We start from the raw sequence: 17,214 nt of genomic DNA, 5'->3' as shown, positions 1-17,214 counted from the left end.
AAAGTCAGAAAATCTTAATATGCACTGACAATTCCCAGAGCAAATAATCCCAGCTATTCTATCCACATTCCTTTTCTAGCTTCATAATCATACTGTCAACAATGGTCTCATTGGTGTGCATTTTAGGTGAAACATCAGTGACTTACATAAAGTACTCCATTGAGCTATGAAAGCAATTTAATATTCCTCTGAGATCTTCTTCGATTCATGGTTCCATTTTCTGTGACTTTGATGCATGACTCTGAAGTATTATTCTTTGGTTTTTATCAAGTTTAAAAAAGGGACATTCGCAAGATTATAAATAATAAAAAAACAACATGATGCGAGGCAGCAGACACAGAGGTGAGAGAGTAATTCATGCAGGAGAGAGAATGACGCATCTGCCCTTGTGTCAGAGCTGATTAGACAGACAAACTGTTACCTTGAGTCAGTGCCTTGCTGTTGAAGCAGTACAGAGCCTCATGGTTCACTGCTTTCAAGATCAAACCTCATCTGGGAAAATTAACCTGAGGAGTCTTTCATCCATACAAATGGATTTTTTATCCTCATAAAACAGGTCTTATTTTTGTTGTGTGATAAAGTCGTGATGTCACTCAAGCTAGCGCTGGAGTTAACATGACCTAGTGATGCTGTCATCCGGTGTCACAACATTCCCTGTCATTGCGTTCATTTACAAAATGTTCACACATTTCATGCACGTTACGATTAGTTTTTGCCGGCATAGGATTAGTGATTAGCTTCCCACTTGTGCCGGTGTAATTGCAGTGTGCTTGTCTAGCAGCTATACCTAAAGCTGCTGAAAATCTGCTTCTGAATCCCGTCGACCGCAATCTCCACCAAGTCCCTGTCAGGAAATGTTAGAGTTACACTCCGCAGTTATTCAGCCTAATCAAATCTCTTTCCCAAAGTCTCTGTGTGCAAATGATTCCTCTTTTATCTGGTCTGAGGAGGGAAGGCCATTTGCCTATCACGTCTCTGAATATTTCACAGCAAATTAGATGCGTGTCTGGAGACTTTCTGGCTGTTTTTCCCCTCCTGAACTCTATTTCTAATTTACTAAAGTAGAACTGTGGATGCTGATGGCATGCTTTGTTGGATGTCATTGCACTGTTCAACCCGATCTGTGAGAAAATGAAGATATTTGAGCTATTTTGTAAGATTTTGACTATAAAAATCTATTTGTTTTAAAAAAGCAGAGCATGAAAGTCCGTCCCTAAGTCAGTGGGTTACAAAATTGTATGCATGAATGAGATTGAATTGAGAATGTATTTATACAAATTTGCCACTAATTCATCAAAATGTAAAATAGTTACAAATTCCAGTGAGAATGTATTGGCATTTTATTACTGGGTATAAAGGAAAAGGGCAGAAAGTTAGCAAATCAAATTATGTCGTAAACATGCCCACAAAATCTGTGCTGAATGAACTGTGTGTTGTGCAGCTCCTAAAAACTTTTTTAATCAGGTAATAATAACTGTGCACATCAAATTGTTGTTTTTTTTTGTTGTTGTTTTTTTTTGTTAACTTGTCTTATTTGCATAGAAAGGGATGTGTATTTACACTGAAAAGGATGACACAGATTTAATTCAAATACAACGCAGTGCTATTTCAGTGCATTTAGCACCTGGTTAAACTTGATTGCACATGGATATTGATTAAGATGAGGGGGCTATTTTATAATAGATTTGAACACAAATTCCATGTATTTTATCCTACATTAATTATAATGATTTCAAAGTTTGAATTGAGTTGAAAATGTTTCTCTTAAAGATACACAGTTAGCTAAAATTAATTATTTTATACATAACATTTCAATAATTTGTTTAGTAAATTAAAATTATTTAAATTTCAGAAAAAATTTAAAAAAATAAAAATAAATAATGAAGTGGAAGGGAGTTCAGAGCTGCTCTGTTCTCCTCCCTCCATCTCTCAGTGAGCAACATGGGAATCTTTTACTCTGGCATCCTGAAATAGATTAAAGATTTTCCATCTATTAATATTGGTTTTGATTGAGGAAGGATTTCATCCCTGTTGCACTGAACCCGATTCGTGCTGTGCTGAGCTAACTTTCAATGAGGGCATGTTGAATTACAAAACATTCAGCCTATAAATTAATCCTGTAAATCATGCAGATCAGAGCTTTTCCACCTGTTTAGACATAGCAGTCTTATTTTTCTATAGAAACTCTCTCAAATCCGCTTTGAAGTAAGATAACACCTGTCCTGCTGCGATACTTGCACCGTGTGAAACTAAGCTCTGTCAGATAATTAGCTTGAAGCTCAATATGCTCTTCAGAAATATACCGACTTGCAAAAATGATTATGCAGGTGTGTGTACTCATGCTCTTGCGTTTGTTTGTGATTTTGTATATTTCAGGCTTTAGTAGTATTCCTTTGAAAATGCAATTCTTTGTAAGAAAAAAAAAGAAAGAAAAATCTGTGCATGTAAACAGCAAGGTCTATAATATCTATAGAGAAAATGATCTGTTAGCATTCTCATTCATCTCAATGGCCATGTCTCGAGGCCTTTTTCAATGTGTCCTTGTCTCGCTGTCTGCATTGTGATGGAAGGAACATGAACAGGAGGGTTATTTATATATGTGGAGCTGAATTGATAGAGGGTCACTTTTATAAAAAAAAAAAGAAAAGAAAAGAACTAGCTGATATTGTTTAAATGGAATTGGTGATTATTAGAAATCCCAGTATTTATGAATACATTGTTCTGATTAATGTGTTGAAACAAATGTAACGGACGGTGCTACGAGACTCAATGACGATGAACAAAACACAAAACAAATCCTTTGCATTTTTTCAAAGTTTATTGTACAGATGTCAACATGGACACAACTAAAACATCTTAAAACGGTGTTAAAATGCCAGGCCAGTAGTTGGCGATATCACTTTGTGAAGAAACACAGACTAAAATTTAATGTCATTAAATGTCATTAAATATAATTTAACTATAAGTGCTTTGTGACCATTAGTGGTTCATTTGTTAGATGTTGGTTCATAGTTCATAGTGGTTTATAATTAAGGCCAGGCCTTGTAATCACCTTAATGTGGTTGTAATGGGAGTCTTTATTTACAGTATAGAGCTATATTTAAAGCTATTGAAATGAAGTTCTTGCTCATTGCTAGTTAATAAAGGGATGTGAAGCCACACAATGTCTAATGCTGACAAGAGGCTAATGCGATATGTTCACTGGTCATTGAGCAAAACTGCCAGTGTTCAAACACATATCAAAATACACTTAGTGACATACGGTTCAACATATGGTGCATAATTATATATATAATATGTGTTTTTTGTGTGTGTGTGTGTGTGTGTTTTCTTTCGTCCAGCCAGTTATTTACGAATGTGAGTGGAGTGTCCCTAATCGATTACAGGGCAGTAAAGTTTGAGCACATCCTTCCTCACACTGACTGGTCTTGATCATGTGACTCATTGGTCACCAATGAAATGTTCTTAGTTGTTAATCAAAGCGATCAGATTGATGCGTGCGAATCATATGGATGAGCAATAGAACTGAGGCCAGCAACTTTAATGAGAATGGAGCGATACAAGCCTGTCAGAAACTTGTGTGCATTCTTAATTAACTTCTTCTAAATCCGCTTTCTCCATTCTGATCTCTTGTGGGCTATCTCTAATCCACCATGGCTCACATTGTCTTTTTATTATTTATTTATTTATTTTTATCTTATTCATTATGCTAATTTTTGTTTCCCAGTAGGCTCTTTCTTGTCCATCTCCGTTCCTTCCACTTCCTCTTCCTTCACCCTGCATCATCTGCATATCAACATACGCACACACACATTTGTATGCATGTATTATGGACTGTGGTTTTTTTGCACTTGTATAATAAGATATTATCTTAATAAGACATGACACAGGATGTTGAGATGCAAAACACAATTTTTTGGTCACACTCCCCTGAAAGTTGAATTTTGCCCACATCACTTGTAGAAGAACAACAACAACAACAACAAAAAATAATAAATATGGGAATAAAATCAATAAAAGCACATTGCATGTATAGTTTTAACTGTTTTCTGTATTGAAAAACTTTATCAGCAGCCATTTTTCCAGTATTCAGTTTCACATGATCCTTCAGAAATTATTCTGTTATGGTAATTGGCTTCCAAATATCATTTCTCATTGTTGTTAATATTGCACATTTGAAAACATTGTTATTTATTTATTTATTTTTGTTCATTTATTTATTTATTTATTTTAAGGCTTGTATAGCTTGGTTTATAACATTCAGCCATGACGTTTCAAACAGTAATCCATTTATGTAGTTTATTTTAAAGCATCAAATGATCAGAAAGTTATTTATTTTAAAGCTGCATGCAGCTGACTTAAACTGAGTTTAAAAGGCTGGTTTTAGTTCTGAGGTTAACAGTTGGGCTGTTTAAATTTAATTCATTTAATTCAGCTGTGGTCAAATGCATTTTGAATATATCAAAAAAGAAACAAAAATGCGTTTGTCAGAATTAGAATTTTTGTTTCTTGTCCAAATGAACTGCCAGATGTAAATTGGGCCTTTGTTGATGATTTCACCAAAGAACGGCCTATTCTCAGACCAGCTGTTGTAAACAGACAGTGCGTGGTTTATCGAAATACACTTGAGTGTGAAATGGAAATATCTGGTTCAGCACCACTGATTTTAAATCAAGATTTAATATCCTAGTCCTTAATAAGTCCTCTATAATAATTCTGACTTTTATTAGACCAAAAAAACTGGCCAGCTGTCTCTTTCACCATCTGAATGTCTCTTTCTATCTCTCTTTCTGTCCATCTAATACTAATACTGTAGCAGCACCTTCGAGCAGCTATCCACTTTAATAGAACATTCTTGTGAGCCATCATGATGAATGGATTTGAGGCAAACAGGAGATGAAAGAGAAAAAGGAGCAACAATAGATAGGAAGTGAGTTGATTTGAATTTAACAGAACATAAAAAGAGAACGAAAGACCTGTGAAGCCCGGAGGTGACCCTTCAGGGTCAAGACACTGTATAATGGATTAAGACATTTTGGGAATACAAATATAAAAAGGATAGTAAATCCCAGGGACAGAGGCAGAAAGAGAGACGGGCACAAAGGAACATGTGTTTGGTGGAAATCAACCTGCAAAGTGCAACACTTAAAGTTTCAGAAGTTTTCTTATAGTCCCCCCACCCACAACTCTCTGCTTCTGCCTCTCGTTCCCAACAGTAAACATAGCTTTAACAGGAAGCCCCTAACATCTTCCACTTTCACTCAGTGGATTTTTGAGGCCTCAACAAGAATGCATAATCATCCATATTACATTCAAAACACCAGGGAGGGAGACTTAAATAAGGGAGGAAGAGCAAACGGGAAATGGGGAAACAGAAAAGGGGGATCAGGGATTTAAAACGAGAAAAGTGAGGCAAGAGTTTGAAAATCATGATCTTTATTCTTTTGGTTATTCACTGTGCATATATTTATAGGGTTTTCATATAAACCCAACATTTATCTGGAGGTCAAAGAACATAAAAGTTATTTTGTATTGTTTTACTTTTATTTAATTCTTTCCTATCTTTACTTATGTATATATATTTTTTCCTCAGTGTTGTATTCTTTAATAATTGCACTGCCCATGGAGCGGACCTGACTCCCATTTCACTGCTGGTTACATATTCTCTATGTAATCGTGTATGTGAGGAATAATACACATATTATTTGTCGCTGAGGGTGGACGCAGGGGGGCACCCTCAGCGACGAGCAGGCTGGGGCGCTGGGGCGCTGGGGCGCTGGGGGTGGAAGACAGGAGGAGAAAGCAGCCGAGAACTGCTGGGCCATGTTCTTAACTGCATCGTTGAAGAGACCAGTCTGGGATATTTATTGTCTGACTGGGACATATATTAAAATGCACCAAAATTACAGTCTTCAGCAAGCATTTAGTTAAACTTGACCAGCCACCCTTTAAACAAACCGTCTTACATTAGTTAAAGTCCAATGCCTATAAAGATACTAACCGATTACTAGTAATTTAAAAACATTTACAAATGATGGATAGTTTCAACTAGATTGGCTACTGCAAAAAAACATGAAAACATTATTAATAAATTATTTGTAAAATATCATGGATAGGGTAAATTCAGGTAATTTGGGACACTTTTTGCCTTTGAGATGACTGCTCGTGAAGGGAATTATGATTAGCAAACATTTATAAACACTTGCAAATGATGAATAGTTTCCACTTGGTTCTACTTTTTGTAAGTATACACATTTGTGATTTGAAAGACTTTTATTTTTTATTTGGCTTCAAACTGAGACCTAAAGATAATTATGTTCCAAATCTGTACCTCACGGTGCAGATTAATAGTTGTTGCATGATCAAGATCTGTTTGCGAATAAACGCACCTTTTCATAGCTTGTGCTTTGTTGATAAATGGTCCATGCTGCACGACTGAAAGTGCATAACTGAAATGGCTATGCATAATGAAAGTGGGTTGGACAAATTTGTAGCTGCATCATTGCCACCGCTAACAAAACTTTGCACCGACATGAAAAAAGGTTACAAAATGTGACCACTCAGACACTTTTGCCTGAACTACCCCTTTAGGAAAAATAAGTAAACTGAATGAAAAGTAAATAAGGCAAAGCTCTTTAGAGCAATTAATCAAGCAGAAGATAGAACAGTAAAACTCTTGCCAAGGAGAGATGCAGACTCTACAACAACATTACAGGCTAAAACTTCATGTTGATCAATAGACGACAGGCGAACCCCATTAAAACACCAGCAGCGAGTAAGTGCTGGGAAATAGTGCAGCGTTCTTATCTCCAACAAGCAAATGTCAGGATGTCAGTCTCAAATGTTTACCCCATAAGCAAGAGCAGTGAGGGGAGGGCGATTATCCTCATTTTAAACCTTTAAAAGAACTGCAGACAGAATGACAGACTAACGGTTTGCTGAGTGGAGTTAACACTGTGATTGAAATGCACTTCAGGCTGCGGTTTAGCTGCGCTAGCACTCTGTCGCTAGTTTAACTCAGTTCACATAGTATGACCAAGCTGTCCATCAAGCGGATTATGTCCACTAAGCACTTCCACGCAGTTCACATTGTTCCATCAAGTGCTGATATCTATTCCATGAGCACAGAAGAGAAATCTAGACTTTTATGCTTTATGGACGACAGACATTTGTAAATCCTACATGGTGCATTGATTTCAGATCTGATGGCTTTGCCTGTTATTCCGACTGTTAGTTGACCCAAGTTGTGCTGAATCTCTAATCCAATTGAAGCTATTATGCAGTTCAGTTTCAAAAGAGGAAGCACTATTCTGGGAGGTTTGAATTGAACAGTGTTATTATGTTACAAACCCAACAGATAAATTGTACTGTGATCATGAATTCTCTGACATTCTTACCCTGAGACCGCTGTATGTGCTGTAGGTCTCTTTAATGTTTGCATTGGCAGGTGTATATATATATATATATATATATATATGTATATGGTATAGACAATGATTTGTAGACTATTATACTCAGGGGAAATCAGAGCTGTTATTTCAGTATAGCTGATGCTGGAGACATTTCTATTCTAGCTCTACATTTCTCTCACTCTTTCTAAGAGACTGAAAGATGATCTGGGTTTGAGATTCTGAACTTGAGGAATGAGGGACATGTTTTCCTCTATTGTTTTTTTTTTTTTTGCATTTGCAGAACATGACTTTATGTACACTGCCATCCAATTGTTGGGGTCAGTAAGATGCTGTTTGTTTTCTATTCACCATAGAATTCTTTGGTTTCCACAAAAATAAGCAGCACAATTGATAATAATATGAAATATTACTTGAGCATTATATCAGCGTGTTAATGATTTCTAAAGGATCATGTGACAATGAAGACTGCTGAAAATGTTGCTTTATGATCACATGAATAAATTACACAAAAAAATCATTAAAATATTAAACAGTTATTTATTCCTCGGTTAGAATGTAGAGCCCTTTGAAGCTGCACCTAATCTCCAATCTTGACCTTCAGCCTGTTGGCCACCACTGAAGTCCACTATAAGAAGAACAAATCCTGGAATGTTTTCCTCAATAACCTTAATTTTTTTTTCTGAAGAAAAAAACAAAAATAAATCCAGGAACATCATGGATGACATGGAGGTGAGTTAATTATCAGGAAATTTTCATACTGGAAGTCAGCCAGTCAACGTAGTTCTGTAGTAACATAGACAAGTTAAATTGAAATCCAGACAGAAAGTTTATTGATTGATAAAAAAATTTTTTTTTGTGTGTGTATTTTGCCTCCATCACATCCCGGCAGTGTCTATATCTATGCTTGTCTGATAGTGTTTGTGTGCATGTGTTTAAGTGCCTGTGTCTGTGACCTTAAAGGCAATCTTTGGTCCAGTGTGTGTGTTAGCGTTTCACGCGAGGAGGGTAGGGGTGGACGTGCTTGAAGAGAAGGGGACACAGCAGAGAGAAAGATGGGAACCAATGAAGCAAGAAATTGCTGTTTCTCTACATGTCAGTGGCCTATTTGTTTGAGTACCCCCTGCATGCACAGGGACCGAACACTATCTTTTCCAAAATTCCTGAATTCCTTTAACTGCACCAACAACTAAATAATGTGCAAAGACCACTTCATCCCAGCTTTTCTTGTTTTCTCCATTTCTGCAGTATTAATATAAAGCTCTCAGCACTGTAAAATGTGTTTTTGAAACATTTAAAAGTTTTGAACGTAAAAAAAAAAAATGAAGGTGGCAATTTATATGGTGTATAAATTCAATTACTTGAAGTAAATGCTCAGAACTTTAACTGGTGTAGTTGTCATGACAACTAACTGACCATTTTAAGCATAGATATGTATAGGTAGATGCCCTATTAGCAGCTGTTTCTATGGGCTGCTTTATGCAAGCCGTCCGCCATATGGAACAGTTAAAGCAAGTTTCCTGTGTATCTGCAAGCATGGTTATATGCATGTATGAACATCGATAGATTATGCATATACATTATACTACATACGGTAAAATGCATTCTTTTAAAAGGCCATTACTATTACTGTACTGTAAAAACAGCTTTTTCTCTTAAAAGAAGCCATAACCTCCTGAAACCCGAGAGATTGCCTGTTGTGCATTTTATAATTTTTCTTGCTATTTGGGATATGTAGGACCTTATAAGTATAATACCTAAAATTTGTTTTTGTACAGGAAGTATTTTTCCCAGAAAAAAGATGTCCTCATGTGAGGACAGTGGGTCTATCATGATGTGAAATGCTGCAAAGCAGTTTCATTCACTTTGCAAGCACAGATGCACATTGCATGTCATGCATCGCACACAGGATTTCCCAGTGCAGCCTTGTGCTCTGCATTCATGCATTTCATTTATAAAGTTATGTTATGTCCTCGGCAGAGGACATCGGGACTCAATTTCTAAAAAAAAAATGAAAAGACATGAATGAAAATGCATAGGCAAAAACAATAGATTTTTTTAAATCACCAATAAATTTTTAATGTTCAAGATTTTTTTTTTTTTTTTTTACCAAACTTTGTATAAAGATGATTCTCAACTATGGTATAACAGAATAATTCAGTATAACATTTTTCTTTCTGCAAAATGTGTGTAAAATTACCATTAATGGGTTTTCTAATTATATACAATGTGTCTATAAACTAAATCTAATTTGCATATAAATGTGTTTTTGGGGCAACATCTAATGAAAAAAGAAGTGTAATAATGTGAGTAATAATTGTCAAGATTTTCATAATAATATATAATATTTCATAGAATATTGAAATATAATTTCTTTCTCTATTCATTTGTTATGTCTCCAAAAATGCGTAATAAGCATGCGTTTAGTCCCGGTGTCCTCATCTGAGGACATGTATGAAATCAATGTCCTGTTTAGTAACGGAAAGTCATATTTTGATTTGAAACCCCATAACATATTTCTGAGATGTTGATTTATGACACAGAATTTAAAAATTAGACAGATTTAAATGATAACTACAATATATTATAGAAATATTATCATATTTCTATAAGAGTGTCACTAAATTAATTTCAGACATTTTGATGACCAAGGAGAGGGAGTGGTCATGTGAAACATCCAATCATTTGGTATCTCTGAAAAGCCCTGAATGTGCTCTGTACAGGACATCCAGATCTAAAACTGTGGCATGAACAGACTCAGAGAAATTCACAAAAATATAATGTCCTCATATGAGGCCACAGGGTCTCAAGAGGTTAAAGACTTAAGTGGAATTACATTTCCTAACAACTGATTGATATTCTGACACAGTGAGCTTTCACACCCCTGCAATCAAAACCTTTGACGCTGATTGTTCTCAGTCTTTGATTGCAGGAACAGGCTTTTGGAGTGTCGTTATGGTTTATCTGTTCTTCGCATCAACTGTTTTTTTTCTACCCTCTACCTTTTTGCCTTTTTAAGGTCAATAAGGAAAAAGTGGTTGATGGAAGTCACCACATAGGTGGACTCAGGAGACCTGCAGAGAATACCATTACTGCAGGAAGAGAATAATATCACCTTAATGTATTTAATCCACAGGTTTCTGAAATAAAATTGTACAGTATTGTGCAGTGAAACGCTTTTTAACGCACATAAAATATACTATACCCTGGTTGTATATGCGTTTAGATGTAAAGCCACACACATTCATGTCAGATGACATTTACACACACATACACACAAACATCTAAGGTAATGGCATACAATTTCCCTCGAGCTCTTCTAGCTTTTATGAGGGACATGCCTCCCTGAGAGTGGTAATGACAAAATCGTGTGAAGGACAGTTAGCTGTTGCTTGTAACTGCATTACTCCCTCTGGACTTACACTTGCACACACGTGCGCGCACACACACACACACACACACACACACACACTAGTAAATAAATAGTTTCAATGGGGATCTGGCTCTAATTAAGAGCCAATTAACAGCCAGAGCAGCACATAAATGACCTGCTAAATCATGGAGGAGTTAGGGGTTCATGAGCGGCCTCTGAGCTTAGCTAGTTCCATGCCTGCAAGCTTCATCTGGGTTAACTTCCAGCTGGGAGAATTCACTTCTTTTGAGTGAACTGCCCTTGGCCAAAGGGCACTTGTCTTAAGTGCCCTAACAAATACAGCCACTAGCACTCTGGAGCACTTCTGTCCGTGATCAAGGCAAATACGTGTCAGGAGAACATGCACCTTCATGCAGGTCTCAAATTGGTTCTGCACCTACATAACCCACTTATAAATGGTTGTGCTTAGTGTGAATCTGGCACTGTATGCGGCATGATTACCTGATTTTAATATGTTAGATAGATGCAAAAAAGCCATAAAAAGGGAGCGAGGTTCATATATTATTTATTTAGTCAAATATTAGTTTTAGGAAATGGATATCAGTTCACTCTTGTACTAAGATACACAAAAGTTTGATCAAAACAGTATATTATACATAACCTGAACGTAAGAGTGCAGCCAATACAATGAATGATGCTTATGACCCAGCTCTTTTCAGTGAATCTAAAACATATATTATGATCAGTGTAATTTGATGGACAAACAAATGGCTCTTATGAGAGTCAAAAACAAGTCTGGAAAAAGGCACTTCATAAGAGGTAATCTGTAAGTCCAACAACACCAACTGTGTTTTAGATTCACTTTAAAAGAATGGATCATGAGAATCATTCATTCAAGAATCAAACTACAGTACACTAGTTGCACTCTTATGTTTTCTTTTGTGTGCAACCATGATCAGTGTTGTGCATTTCACTAACAAATGACCCTTATAAGACAATACAGGGCGACCTGGTGTGGTCGCATTCCTGAACGAATGGTTCTTACAGCCCAATACTTTTAGGTGATTCTAAAAACGTACAGTGTTATCAGTGTATTTTGATTAATAAACAAATTATTCTTATGAACTTTTTAGTTAATAAAAAACACAGAACAGTATAGTCCAATTCACTAATAAATGCCTCTTTTCGGTCTGTTCTTGTTAGTGATTCCACACCGTACTGGGTGACTTATATAGTCTGATTTAGGAACAAATTCTTATGAGACAAGTTTTGTGTCAATATCATTACTAAATGGTTGACTGGTCTTTCATATATCTAAAGTGTCTGATTTGTGCAGTTGGCTGGATTAGGTTCTGTCCTCACAAATGTGGATTCTTATCATTTATCAAAGATGAACCATGCATTCATGAATCAATGGCCCAATTCCCATTTGAACACAAAGCCATTCAAATATGATGGGTATCAAGCACTGTTTCAAAGAAACAGATACGCATACAACCAACAGGCATTGTGAAAGGTTAGAAGATAAAAAAAATTAAAAAATACATGCAGAGTGATAGATGTTGTTTAATGATGTAAATGAGTGGTGCATGTGTAAATGAAGCTCTAATTCTGTTCTGGGACTGACATCAGAGACCAGTTATTATTATAGTGCTTTGATATTTTGGATTTGGAAGCTCTGACTGATGTTATGGTTTATTTTAAAATGTGACTCAGTGATACTTATGTGAGCCAAACAGATCACATAAAGTGCAAATTAAAAAGATTTGTGCTGGTTTTTCAGTCATTCAGCACTCTCATAAGGAAATGTTAATGTAGTAACTCTCTCCAGCACATTCACAGAACAACACTCTTGTATATTAAACCATTTAAACAGTTTTTAGATGTCACTGTGATGCAATAATCAACTTGTTTTTGATGTCTCTTTCAGCAAATCACTTAAACTTAGCTTCAGTGCAAATGTTGATTTTTTTTGCATATTTACACACACACACACACACACATACACACACTTTTCAACTGTAGTGTATATTGTTAGAAAATATTAATATTTTAAATAAATGCTTTTTTGTTTTTTTTACTTTTTAGTCATCAAAGAATTCTGAAAAAAAATCACATTCCAAAAAAATATATATATATTAAGCAGCACAACCGTTTCCAGCACTGATAATAAATCAGCATATTAGAATGATTTCAGAAGGATTGTGTGACACTGAAGACTCGAGTAATGATGCTGAAAATTCAGCTTTGCATCACAGGATCATAATATTTCACAATAAAATGTTTTTTTACTGTATTTTTGATCAAATAAACACAGCCTTGATGAGCATAAGAAACTCCTGTAAAAACATAAAAAATTGTTCTGATCCCAAACTTTTCACTGGTAATGTATATATAGGCTTATAATACAATTCATTAATTATGAATAACACATTGTTTCATTCTTTCTTTTCCCTGTTCACTCACTGCCACTGCACAATAGATGTGAGACATAAGATTTGAAGCAGACCTTTTCAGTCAGTGACACGAGTGGAAATTTCATCCTATTAATCAATAGATATAAATTAAAGAGCTTTTGACTTTGGCTTTTGACAGACCATTATAACATCCACTTAGACCGAAGAACAATAAATTAATTAGGCTAGTTCAGACTAGAGACGAAAACAGGAATGAGAGGAGGTGAGACTTAATTAAATATGAAAGCAAGACAGTGGCAGAAGATGTGAAGTAAAAGACAAAGAAGAACAAGCAGAGAGACAGAAAGTGAGGGAACAAAAACCAAGAGAAGCTGCACACCAAACCTTTAGCATCAAACTGAGGCCTGAAACGTCAAATTTACAATTCACATGCACCCAGTCATCTCAGACGAGAGGCTTAGCATTTTTAGCATGTCATCACAGTTAAAAAAAAAAAAAAAAAAAAAAAGCAGATGTAAGGGCTTAGGAGATTTTCCTGTGACACAGGGCCAGGCTGGGGCTCTGACAGTACAAAGCTCTCGCTAGTCAAACCCCAGCGAGTCTTTGACTCTGACAAACTAAGGAGGGCTGCTGTATTATTGATGATTCATTCTGCTTAGATCCTTTTTAGCCCTAATACAGTTTCTCATTTTCTGTATTAATATTTCACAGGCTGGCTAATCTTGATGGAAGAGAAGGCTGCTCTTGTCCTGGTGGCTTATATGGTGCACAGCCTCGTGCGGCATGCATAAGAAGGATGCATTCATACATAAACACCCCTTAAAAATACAGGGCAACTCATATACTCAAATACCCTGCCTGATAGAATGCTGAGGCAGGTCTTCCTCTCAGCTCATTTTTATGCATTTTATGAATCATATTCTATTTTAATATCATTATTCAGATAATCCCTCTTTCAATTTCAGGCCGTAGCCTTCTTTCGGTCTCTGTCTGTCTGACATGATGCCCTGAAGGCCATTTTCTCCCTATATTTCTTCCTTTACTATGATAGAATGAATATTGTCCTCGGCCTGCCCAGCGTGCAGCCCCTGATGATGATGAAGGTTAGCTGTCAATGGGGGCTGGACGCTGTCAAACTGAGATCATGGAATATCCTCAAGGCTTCAGAGAGATGCATTTTTTAAATCCATCCACTCTTCTGTCTATCTCTGTCTATCTATCCTTCTTAATAACAAAACAAACTCACATCTGCTATAGTATTATTTGTACAAGCATTAATGAAATGAAAGCTTCCACGGCCTAATCAAAATATTCATTATAATCTTTGTATGACTCTACAGAGACGTGTTTAATTCCTGCCTTTCTTTGTAAAACACCTGCTGATCATCATTCCACCCTTGTAATTAAAGACATGAGAATAGATTAATCTAACCCGCATGCCTCTCTGCATGTTTGTTGTTACATTAAATTGTATTTCCCCCATGGACTCTGTAAAGTTTCAATTAGCTAACCTTCCCATCTGCAGAGGAAAACCTTTGGCTTATGCAAGTGCACTGTCCATAAACTTGTCAAGTTGTTACATTTTTTCACGCCTGGTCTTTTTTTCGAAGACGTTTACATTTGCATTTCTTTCTGACCAAACTGACTTCTTTATAATGCATACAATACGTTAGTTATAAATACCCCAGCAGGACCAAACCCCAAAATGCAGTTCAAATACACAGAGAAAGGCCTCACAGTAAAGATATGTTTCAGAGTGAGGGGAGAGACAATGCACTATGCTCTGAGTATGGATGAACAACATTATGCTGTTCTGTTCGAAACAATGCAACAGTGTGCAGGACAGTAGTGCGTAAAAATGTTATAATTCAGTGCAATAGCACAACGCAAAGACAACACTGAAATGCATTATGCTGTTGGAAAGAAATCATGATGAATAGAGAGTAGATTGTAATTCATCGTAAAACTATTTCAGTCAAATTAAAAGGAGTGTATCATGGTAAAATGAATTTTGCTTTGTCCTTTAAAAAAATAGCTCCTTTGCCAGTCCACCCAAACCAACAGCACGATTTCACAAAAATGCCATTTTGAAATCAAAAGGAAAGACAGCAGAGGAAAGCACCAATGGAAGAAAAGAAGGAGCTGTGTTGAAGCAGGAGTGAACAGAGAGGAAATATGGAACCAAAGGCACAGAAAGGTCTTTTTTCCTCTCCATCTGAGGCTGTAGCACAGCTGGTCTGTGTTCCAAAAGATATCAATTAAAGGTCTTTTCCACTCTAGACACTCCAAAGCACTTTATAATCACAGAAGTCCCCGCTCGGGTCAGTCCTCCTCTCAAAGAGCATTTCTCTTCAGTCCAGTGTATGTGTGTGATATATTGTAGGACCACTAGGTGTTATAAGGTGAAGAGAAGCCTGACAGTTTAAGTGTGTGATTCTCACTAGTGACACAACTAGTGGATTGAAATGCAATTCTGGCACATGCATAACTGGCTCAGTAAATGACATGAATCTGGATAGGCACTATTTATTTGGGTTTTATTTTTTTAAGCAATGGAAGACAAGGTCAGTGTTGGAAACTTTGCTGCTATAAAAAAAGTCATGATGTACATCCTTGATTTTACGTGCCATAGGGAGATCATCAAGAAGTTGAAACTACATGCCTACTTAGATTAAAGGTCAGGTGTTTTAAAGTAAAGGTGTTCTCCACATCCAGAAGCCACAGATCTCTGGTCTGTTGACCACACAGCTTTGCAGGATGTTTCTCAGGATGCCTTTAAAGAAACCTGTCATGCTGACTTTATGAAAAGTGTTTGTGTGCACTTGTGAGTGTGTGTGTTTATCACAGAAGAAGTTGCCGTTTCATCAGTTTCGTTATTCTGCTCATTTTCATCGCACATTTGAATTCAAGCCTCCTTTCGTCTCATTCTTTCTCCCACTGCATTTTCAATCTAATATTATCTCTGAGGTACAGTAGAAATGCTGAGAGTGGCTGTTTGTCTGTTTTTGATTGCCGGCTAGGCACGGGTAGGGAAGCACATGGTTCCCGTCAGGTTTTTGGATCAGGGATTTTAGCATCTTCCTCCTGCATCATCATAACATATGCTCACAAATGAGATCCCTGCTGCCTGCTGCCAGAGCATCAAGACGCCATGTTCTCTTCTTTCGGTCTGTCTTTGATATGTCACCATGTGTCACTGCACACTGTTCCATGCACTAATTATTCTCAGAAAGGTTACTCTGTCTCTCTGACTCCTGCTTCTGCCTCGCTGTGGGCTGATGAATTAAAAGTGGCATAGATATAGACTTGAGTTTTGGTTTAGTTTATACGATCTCTCACTCAAATAATCAAATGGATCTATTTAAACTGATATCACAGCTAGGACGGGGTGACATATCTGCGACCATTACTCCAATATTTAATTTGCGATCCTTAAAAATCACTCTCATATAGAAATGCATCAGTTCTGAATAAAATTGTCAATGATTTTTTTTTTTTTTTTCACCAAGGCTGCATTTATTTAATAAAAAATAAATAAAGGAAAACTGTACTATTATAAAAATTATATATATATTTTTTATATATTTTATTATATTTTAAAACATTCCTATAATGCAAAGCTGAATTTTCTGCCATTACTACAGTCTTCACATGATCATAAATCACTCTAATATGCTGATTTATATAATGCTGCTCCAAATTCTTACTATTATCAGTTGAAAAGGTTGTTTAATTGTATAATGTTTATTACATTTTTCACAGTGTTTCAAATACCAAATCATGGTTCATCGTTCATAGTTGTGAAATAGCTAAAAGTCTATTGTCTATTAAGCCCTTAACTATGGATAAATGTTTTTTTGTTTTTTTTCAGTTAGAAATATCGATGATATATTCTTGATGTAGCTTAATTTTATAAAGTCATTTAAAAATCATTTCAAATTTAATGAAATATTTTGTTTATCACCCAACTTCAATCACAGCTTATTCTCTCATTGACTGTCATTTATTAAATCTG

The 17,214-nt window shown here is 36.1% G+C and overlaps 1 long non-coding RNA gene across 1 annotated transcript; it reads right to left on the bottom strand.

Moving 5' to 3' along the window:
• Positions 1 to 10,081: 10,081 nt before the first annotated feature.
• Positions 10,082 to 15,377, bottom strand: LOC113097156 (uncharacterized). Its single transcript, XR_003288788.1, has 3 exons — positions 15,364 to 15,377; positions 12,789 to 12,793; positions 10,082 to 10,230 (listed from the first exon to the last, which is right to left on the bottom strand). It is a non-coding gene; the product is annotated as an uncharacterized LOC113097156 (long non-coding RNA).
• Positions 15,378 to 17,214: the final 1,837 nt, after the last annotated feature.

This window comes from Carassius auratus, unplaced genomic scaffold (assembly GCF_003368295.1).
Source record: "Carassius auratus strain Wakin unplaced genomic scaffold, ASM336829v1 scaf_tig00216124, whole genome shotgun sequence".
NCBI lineage: Eukaryota > Metazoa > Chordata > Actinopteri > Cypriniformes > Cyprinidae > Carassius > Carassius auratus.
The sequence above is the reverse complement of the archived record's forward strand: the minus strand, read 5'-3'. Positions and strand labels throughout refer to the sequence as shown.